Below are 9,370 nucleotides of genomic sequence, written 5' to 3' on the forward strand. Positions count from 1 at the left end.
CAACTGCAGTCCTATGTTGAGATTTTTTTAAACCAGCGATGACACCACACACAAAGTAAAAAGCATTCTCAAGACACAAGCCATAAAGAGACGCAGGAAACAGATCAGCTGTGTATTACATTCACATTGTACACTTTACAGTACATGTAGCCAACGAGCAACAACCAACAAGAAAACTGCCAAGCAATATTTATTTGTTTGCACATGCAGAGCAGCAATAGGAAATGTCTGAATGTAGCGATCGGAGATGGAGATCTTGTTAAACATTTTAAAAGATGCAGTTACAAGGCAGTGAAATCCTGAATTGTCACAATGAACACATGAGCCATGCAGCACAGACCTGAAAAACTCAGTAATAAAAGATTAGACCAAATTGTAATAAAGTGCAAGTCAGTACTCATATACAATGTCCGTGCAAAGCAACAACAAGATCCAGAAACATGCTGCATATTAAAAAAACTAACCACAACATTAGCCAGAGGTGGGAGAAGTACTCAGATGTTGTACTTGAGTAAAAGTAGAAGTACCAGAGTGTAGGAATACTTTGTTACAAGTAAAAGTCTTGCATTACAAAAGTTACTCAAGTAAAAGTAGAAAAGTATTAGCATCAAAATATAGTTAAAGTACCAAAAGTAAAAGTAGTCATTGTGCAGATTGGTCCATTTCAGAATAATATATATGATATGATATTGTATATACAGTATGTATGTAATGATTGATCATCAAAGTGTTCTCAAAGCTGGTAAAGGTGCAGCTAGTTTGAATGACTTTGTATACTGCAGGGTTGATTATATTTCACATCATTAATCCAGATCTGTAAAGGTAATAAATATATGTAGTGGAGTAAAAAGTAAAAGTACACTATTTACCTCTGAATTGTAGTGGTACAAAGTAGGGAAAATTGAAATACTCAAGTAAAGGACTGCTTAGTTACTTCCTGTGACATTAGCACAACATAACAACTGTTTCCAGGGAACTGTGAGCAGTGATGCACACTTGTTGTTGCCATGTTTTTTGGTTCATGATGAGTAAAGTTGTTTTGTCATTATTGTTGGTGAATTAGCTCACATGTAGTTTACTTTTGGGTTTACTCATACATTGTGATCACATTGATTAACATATTATTGAAGACATCTATTGTTAACCTGCCGTTAGGCTTTTGATTATTACTCTCCTGCCAATTCTAATAATCTGACAAAAGGCACACAGTTCTTTGTTTTACAGGGTTAAGTAATAGGGTTATTCTTCCTTCAGATTTGTCACCAGGTTCTGGAAGTAATAAGTAGCACTTCCAGAACCTACATTAGAAGCAGAAAAGATGGATGATCGGGGAACATAGAGGCTGTAACCTGTTATTAGTCTTTCCCAAAACAGGTGACATGTTTGCAGGTACGTGTGTAGTTTGTGTACAAATATTGAAAATCTTAAAAAGTAAATGTAGCCTTTCAGCATGAACAGGTTGATCAGGATAAAGGTGTTTGTTGATTAAAGCTGATCTAGCAGCAGCCTCTCCTTGGTGCTGCTCCATAACTGCCAATATTAGCATGATGCTGCTGGGCTGCCATAAAGAGGCCTGCTGTGAGCCACTGAATCAGGCAGGAGGTGTCCGGGGCCTGTACAGTGTACCTCTGAAAGACCCCTCACATGCTAGGAATATGAAGCTTCTGGAAATGCATGCTTGCACAACACACATGAACAAACAGCCGTAAAACCAGTGGTATTGACACTTGAATAAATGTTCCGTTTGACAAAGTTGACAGATTGGAGCGTCCAGAGCAGGGGTCTCCAACCTTTTTTAGGATGAGAGCTACTTTCAATAAATAAAACAAGTCATGAGCTACTTTTACTCCTCTTTTTTTTTTTGCAGTTTATATATTTAGCACATTTTAACATGATTATATGCTACCTTTAACCTTTGTGTGCTGTTTGGGTCTGTGGGACCCCTTTTCAGTGTTTACTAAAAGAACATTTATGCAATTAAATTATTTTAACCTGCTTTATTTAGGGGTGGACCTCACCTCCTCTAGAGGGGTCCGGGGGCATGCACCCCCAGGAAGATTTTTTTTAAATGTTGAAGTTAAATGCATGAATCTGGTGCATGAATGAATGTCTGGATACAACTCTCAACACTCAGATGAAAGAGAGCTGTATACTTTTCAATAATCCAAACATCTTTAGAATATGATCACAACCAACAACAAATCATTTAAACTTGTTTATTCTGATCTTATGTTACCTATAGCATTCTTTCTTCTTATTTATGCATATTTGACTAATCCCTCCCCTTTTAAACTTTTTTTTTTTTTTTTACTGTCCTATAAAGTACACATTGGAATGATTTCTTACTTAATTTTTTACAACTATATTAAATAGATGAAGGTGTGCATTGGAAATATTTGTTTACAGAGATGACCAAAAAATGTGAGAAACACTGAGATAACTTAGACTATTATATCCAAAACACTCAGAGTCCTTTACCTCACTGAGCTGTAGTTATCAGCCTCTCAGTCTGACAGGAGAGAGCTCTCCCTCTCCTTGTTGTAAAAACAGCTTCTAATATCTGTTAGCTCTGAGCTGGCACCAGATGCTAACAACAAAAATCCCCGTAACTGGTCTCTCTCTAGCTCTCTCGCTCTCTCTGTCTCGCTCGCTCACAGAGGATGTGTGCTCCTCCGTGGCGATGACAGCTTGCGTTAAAAATAAATAATAAACATATTTGTAAAGTGGGGGGGACACAAACAGGATTTTGAAAAGTGGGGGGGACATGTCCCCCCTGTCCCCAGTGGACATTACGCCAATGCGTGTGTGTGCAGTTTTAACATTAACACATGCAAGAAATATATATGCAAGTTGCAACACACACACAGTAAAACTCTGCCCCTCATGTTGTATCGTGTTGTATAGGCTGGCATTACTAGGCTGTGTTCAATGTTGTGTAGATTCTGCCAGAAGGAAAATCACGGTCACACTCCTTATGAAGCGGTGAGCTGCCGCTCCACATTGCTTTTCTTCCCGACTGCAACGTTGGTCCCGCAAATCAAGCAAGCACGTGATTGGTTGATATTCATTGTGGGGGGTTGGGGGGGAAGGGGTGTTAGATAGATATAGAGTTATAGTAAGTAGGTAGAGTTCGCTATGATTGAGGTTTCGTTTATGCATAGGGTAGATTCTTCTAATTACATTTCCTTTTTTTTGTGTGTATTTTTTACATTTTGGATTTGCTTGGCGAGCTACTTATTGAGGCTCGCGATCGACGTGTTGGAGACCCCTGGCCCAGAGCAAACAGCAAGCAGAGAGCCTCCAGCATGTCTACACATGTAACCAGAATGAGCATACATTTATGAATCATTGCAGAGAATGTTGGAATGAAATGTGTTCAGTTCCTCCTACTTTGAAGTAACAGTAATAGATTCAAATCCAATTCACTAAATGGCATTGTAAGGAGACATAAAAGCCCTTAGTCATGCTATGTCAGGGTTGAGGATGTCTTCCAGAAACAATTACGCTCACTCCAAAATTGACTTCAAGCTTTCTAACATCCTTAAGGAGCAGCATGAACTCATCCGAGTCACCGCTCACCGGGCCAGCCGCTGTATTACCGGGACAGGAAGTGAGTAGCAGGGCGGGGACTGTTTGCCGTCAACCATTAAAACTAGTTTAGGCTAAACCGATGCCAGCCCCGATGTTTCCGAGAAATCCTTCTTTCTTTTTTTTATGGTTGCATAAAACAGCGGGAAAGTGCCCACACAGACTGCTGCCAAATCACCCCTCCCCCACTCCCCTCCACCCACGCCTGACTTATACTGGCAGGAGACTTTTCCGAGGTAACTTTCTGGCCTCTTGGTACATGCCTGATACCTATTATGCAGTGTTGTGCTTATTGTTGGAAAGCTTTTGGTAGGGATGGTGGTGGGGGGAGTCTTATTAAATTCCACACATTGTTTAGAAGGAATGCCTTTAAGGCAGGACAAAGACTGCAAAGACTTTGTCAGTTCTGCAGTTTAGAGGATTTTTGGAAAATTATGCATAAATCAATGCACTATAAATACTTTGTAAAGACTAGTTTACTCCACAGGCAGATAATCCACTGAGGCTGACATTGAGCAGCCACGTTATATTTATAATCTGTATGATTCTGCAGGAATTGTTGCAGGAGGAATAGAGTGGTATAGTGATAATGTATTTTTGTAGGCATATGGGCTCCCTAAAATAAAAGCAAAATTATTTTTGCCTAGGCCCACCCACTCATTCATCAAAATTGACTGGGAGAAAATATAGTTTACCACATTTTTATTTTTGATTATAAAAATTAACAATTCAATAATAAAATAAGAGCAAAAAAATGTATACAATGAAAACCAACAATAGTAAACGTAATCAGGCTTCTGCTGTGTGAGATGTTCTGTCCAATCACAACCAAGCCCCCAGGAAGTGCTCCGGACTCTGTTCCCACAATTCGTAGTGTCCACACGGCGGTACTGCAACTTCCGTATCAGTCCTTGATGTCCCTGGGCCCAGAAATACTTTTTCCCATTGACTAACATTGGGAAAGAGTGGTCTGTAAATCGTTAGATAATTTTTTTTAACCAAATAAACTACCCAGTATGAACATTTGTATAGCCCTTATTAAAAACATTAGGTCCTCAAGTTGTAAAATGTGCACATAAAGTTATTATTTTCCTCGGCATTATGAACGTGCATCTAACCCACGGGACCGCGTCACCAGGCACGTTCATGTGACGTATTCAGTACTAAGTAAGTTGTACCTCTTATTATACATCCATGAGTTTTACCCATGGATGCACAATAAGAACGGACCCATGTCGCCTTACTGCCAGCCCCACGGAGTTGCAATAATGGATATATTGCACATTTTTGCTGTAATTCATCATTTTTTAAATCTTAAACTGTATGATGTAAATATTGTACCGTAAATGTTGTATTAAATAAAGTTAATATTACCGACGTAGATTAACGTCACTGTAGCTTCTTATTGCACTTGCAATATACCATTAAAGGAGTTGAACGTAGCTGTTTGTTATTACTATATAATACCACGCAGGGATAAGCCATTTTGTTTCAGTAATTTTTTGATTGCATACCCTTTACTTTCATATGGCAAAAACAAATATATTGTACCTTATTTTTACATCTGATAAGTGAAATCAGTTGATTGTGACCTTATCACAAAAAGTCAGTGACATGATACATCCTGCTTCGTAATAATGGATGAAATCGTCATGAGTCAAGCATTAATTAATGTAATATTAATATATAATCTGAATCCTTATAAAGTTTCATCATGATTCTATATACAATTATAGAGTTGTATGTAATATAATATAAAAAATTAAATGTGTGTAGTCTTCGTAAGAATATGAGGAAAATGGGGTCCAGATAGGGTGCTGGACTTCGAATCAGGGGGTAGCAAGTTCAAGTCCCACTGCAGTCAGCATGTCGTTGTGTCCCTGGGCAAGACACTTCACCCCAAATTGCTCCTGTGGGGATTGTCCACAATACTGAATGTATGTAAGTCGCTTTGGATAAAAGTGTCTAACAAATGACATGTAATGTAATATGACAACTCAGGCTACATGTCCCGCATTTTTCTAAAAGATGATCACCAGTAACCACTTTATTTTTCAATATATTTTATTCTATCTAGGTCCCAATGTGTGGATAATAGGGAGCAGCTACGTTCAACGGGAGGAAGAAAGAGCCAGACACACCATGGGAAGCAACCTGGGCCTCAATTGCCGTGTGTGGTGGTTTGGCAAGGGTGGTCTGAGGTGGAGGAACCTTCTGCCCTTTTTCTATCAGTCATTTGGAGGAAGAAGAGTCCCGGATGCGATTTATAAAAAACAAACTTGACGGGAAAACGTGCGGTCCTCCACGCAAACTCTAACCCATGCGTACGCACTAAGCACACAAACGGGAGAGACGAGAAACTGCGACACCGTTGGCAGAAGGAAGAATGGAGAGAAATATGTGGAAATAATACCATAAACAAAATGTTACCTCTCATTTATCATATATGAAGAATTCATTTTCACAAATTGATTAAAGCCAATCTTAAAATGATTTAACAAACGCCTGTTTGAGACTCCTCAGTGCACACAAAAACATCTTGGAGAAATAAATAAATACGGAAATGTTATTGATCACCCCTCGATTATGTTCTCTTGTCAAGAAATGTATTCTCATAAATGATGCGGTAAACAGAAGGACAGAATTACTTTAAACTGACGCCGTTTTGCATTTCTATAGGTTGTATAGATACGAGCATGGTTTTATATAATCATGTTTAATCATGTTTTATGCCGTTCGCCAATAGCCTAAGTCGCTCGTAAAACACAGGAGGTACGGAAACTAAGAACACCATATGTGGTAAATTGTACAGCTAATATAACACAACACATTAGTTGTATTTCCTGGTGGATTATGGATATATAGTTGTGTTAGGTTCAGAATTCCAGAAAAGACAGACAACTTCTAAGTTTAACTATGTAAAGAGAGCAACATATATATATTACTTGGCCAAGGACTCTTCAAGTCTTTGGGAATCACAGGCAGCAAAGCTGTAATCTGTAACCACCAAATCCGTCAAGAGCCTCGAACCTCGTGCGACAATACATTTGATTACACAGGGCGTTGCCCGTACATTTATGATTGGTCAAGACTAGCTGAAGAGATACCACGGTTTAGACCTGGTTCTCTTTGGTTGGTGCGCCGACTCAGATAGAGTCTCTTGGCAACACGATCCTCCAATCAGCATTCGGTCGGCCTGTGGAAGTCCCTCCCTACTCTGGCACCATCATACGTAATTTGTTTTGAGGAAGCTTCTACAGAAAAGTGGAATCTTGGTTATACTGATTCCCAGCTATGTGTGGGCGCGGAGCTAACCCAGGCAGCCAAGGCCATAGCCTCAATAACTCATTGTTCCTACAGTGCCTGCATCTGGCTTCTGCTACTTTCTATTGCAAGCTAAATCTTTCTTCTGACTATTCCCCTCGTTGGTATCTATCCCATCAGAACCTGGGATTAGTGATTGTGTCTATTTATTCTATAGTCATAGCAATCTCATGAGCACAATAAGCATATAATGTAATAATAAGAATCAGTCTTGTAATGTTATATAAAAATAGACTTGCTAAAAAAAAAAAAAAAAATAGTTGCTGATCGACAGCTGGAACACAAACCACCAAATACAAAACAATAATTCAGATCCAGTCGTCATGACTCCACTCCGGAGGGATTCCCCGATCATTTCTTACAGTTTCTCCTGTCCCCGGTGCATACATACTGCCTGAGGAAGGCTATGTGTATTTTGTCATGAACCTTTTTCAGACCACTTATTTATTTATTTTGGTGACGATCCGACCTCCATGTTGCTACTCTGGTTCAAACTGCATCCACCAAACAATGTGATTTATCTCGACCTCCCCAAAATAACCACAATCTGACACGGTGTGAGATGTCTTTTTTAGCTGTTCTGTCGTCATTTCCTGCGATCTTCTTCATGCAGTCAGTGAAAATGAATGAATGGGCGTTTCTTTGACTATTTATAGGCAAATATGGAAGTTACGTGAAGCCCGCAAAAAATGCGCCGCATTTCGAGTTGATTGTGATTTATATAGGGAAACCGGCGTAGGATGTGCCGTACGCAAGTCCTGCGCCGGTACGGAGTCTTTTATGAATCGGAAAATGTCTGTGCGTATTTATTTGCTTTGTCCTACGTATGCAACCTTCCCTCGTCAATCCTATGCAAGGCTTATAAATGAGGCCCCTGGTCACTCTGCCCAAGACATCTGACATGTACAGCTGAGCGTGATTTCTCCAGTGTTAACAGAATAAAAACTGCCAGTAGAAGCACTATGCTCACCACTCGCCTGCGATCGCTCTGTCTCTTAACTTTGATAGAGATCTTGGAGTAACTCTGGATTATGACGAATTTATTGATATTTTTAAAAGCAAACCCTGCCGTCAACAGCAGAGATGTGAAACAGTTGAGACATGTGATAGTATTATCAGAAATGTTCAGAAATGTTAAACTAAACGTTTGCACAGCCTTTCTCCTATTGAATCATCAAACGTTTTTTAAATATATTATTGTTGCCATGTTGTATGAGCATTGCAAATAAATACGTCACCACACAGGGGCGAGAGCTGTGTCCGGGTCCTCGGCAGTAAGTCGGACCCATTTCCGGTGAGGGTTGGTCTCCGCCAGGGCTGCGCTTTGTCACCAATCCTGTTTGTAATATACATGGATCGGATTTTGAGGCGTAGTCATGGGGGAGGGGGTCTGCAGTTTGGTGGACTAAGGATTGCACCACTGCTTTTTGCAGATGATGTGGTTCTGATGGCTTCATCGGTCTGCGACCTTCAGCACTCACTGGATCGGTTCGCAACCGAGTGTGAAGCGGCTGGGATGAGGATCAGCACCTCCAAATCTGAGGCCATGGTTCTCAGCAGGAAACCGATGGACTGTCCACTCCAAGTAGGGAATGAGTCCTTACCCCAAGTGAAGGAGTTCAAGTATCTCAGGGTCTTGTTCTCGAGTGAGGGAACAATGGAGCGTGAGATGGGCCGGAGAATCGGAGCAGCGGGAGCGGTACTGCAGTCGCTTTACCGCACTGTTGTGACGAAAAGGGAGCTGAGCCAGAAGGCAAAGCTCTCTGTCTACCGGGCCATTTTCGTTCCTACCCTCACCTATGGTCATGAAGGATGGGTCATGACCGAAAGAACGAGATCGCGGATACAAGCGGCCGAGATGGGTTTTCTCCGCAGGGTGGCTGGTGTCTCCCTTAGGGATAAGGTGAGAAGTTCGGTCATCCAGGAGGGACTCAGAGTTGAACCGCTCCTCCTTCGCGTCGAAAGGAGCCAGTTGAGGTGATTCGGGCACCTAGTAAGGATGCCACCTGGGTGCATCCCTAGGGAGGTGTTCCAGGCACGTCCAGCTGGGAAGAGACCAAGGGGTAGACCAAGGACCAGGTGGAGGGATTATATCTCTTCGCTGGCCTGGGAGCGCCTTGGGATCCCCCAGTCAGAGCTGGTTGATGTCGCCAGGGAAAAGAAAGTTTGGGGCTCTCTGCTGGAACTGCTACCCCCGCGACCCGACCACGGATAAGCGGGAGAAGATGGATGGACCACACAGGGGACTAAAGATGAAATTATTTGTTTTTCTCCCTCGTTTTACCAGGCTGCAATTGTCTGATTTTATATCTGCTGCGCAAATACATTTCATATTAAGACTAGAATATCTAGAAACGATTAAGACATGTAGAGCTAACATGTTCAGCTGTTGTGCCATTTGAAACTACCGGAGCACAGCCTGACGTAGGTCTTCTCCAGCCCAAATCAGCAAAGCTTA

This window comes from Gymnodraco acuticeps, unplaced genomic scaffold (genome assembly GCF_902827175.1).
Source record: "Gymnodraco acuticeps unplaced genomic scaffold, fGymAcu1.1, whole genome shotgun sequence".
Classification (NCBI taxonomy): Eukaryota; Metazoa; Chordata; class Actinopteri; order Perciformes; family Bathydraconidae; genus Gymnodraco; species Gymnodraco acuticeps.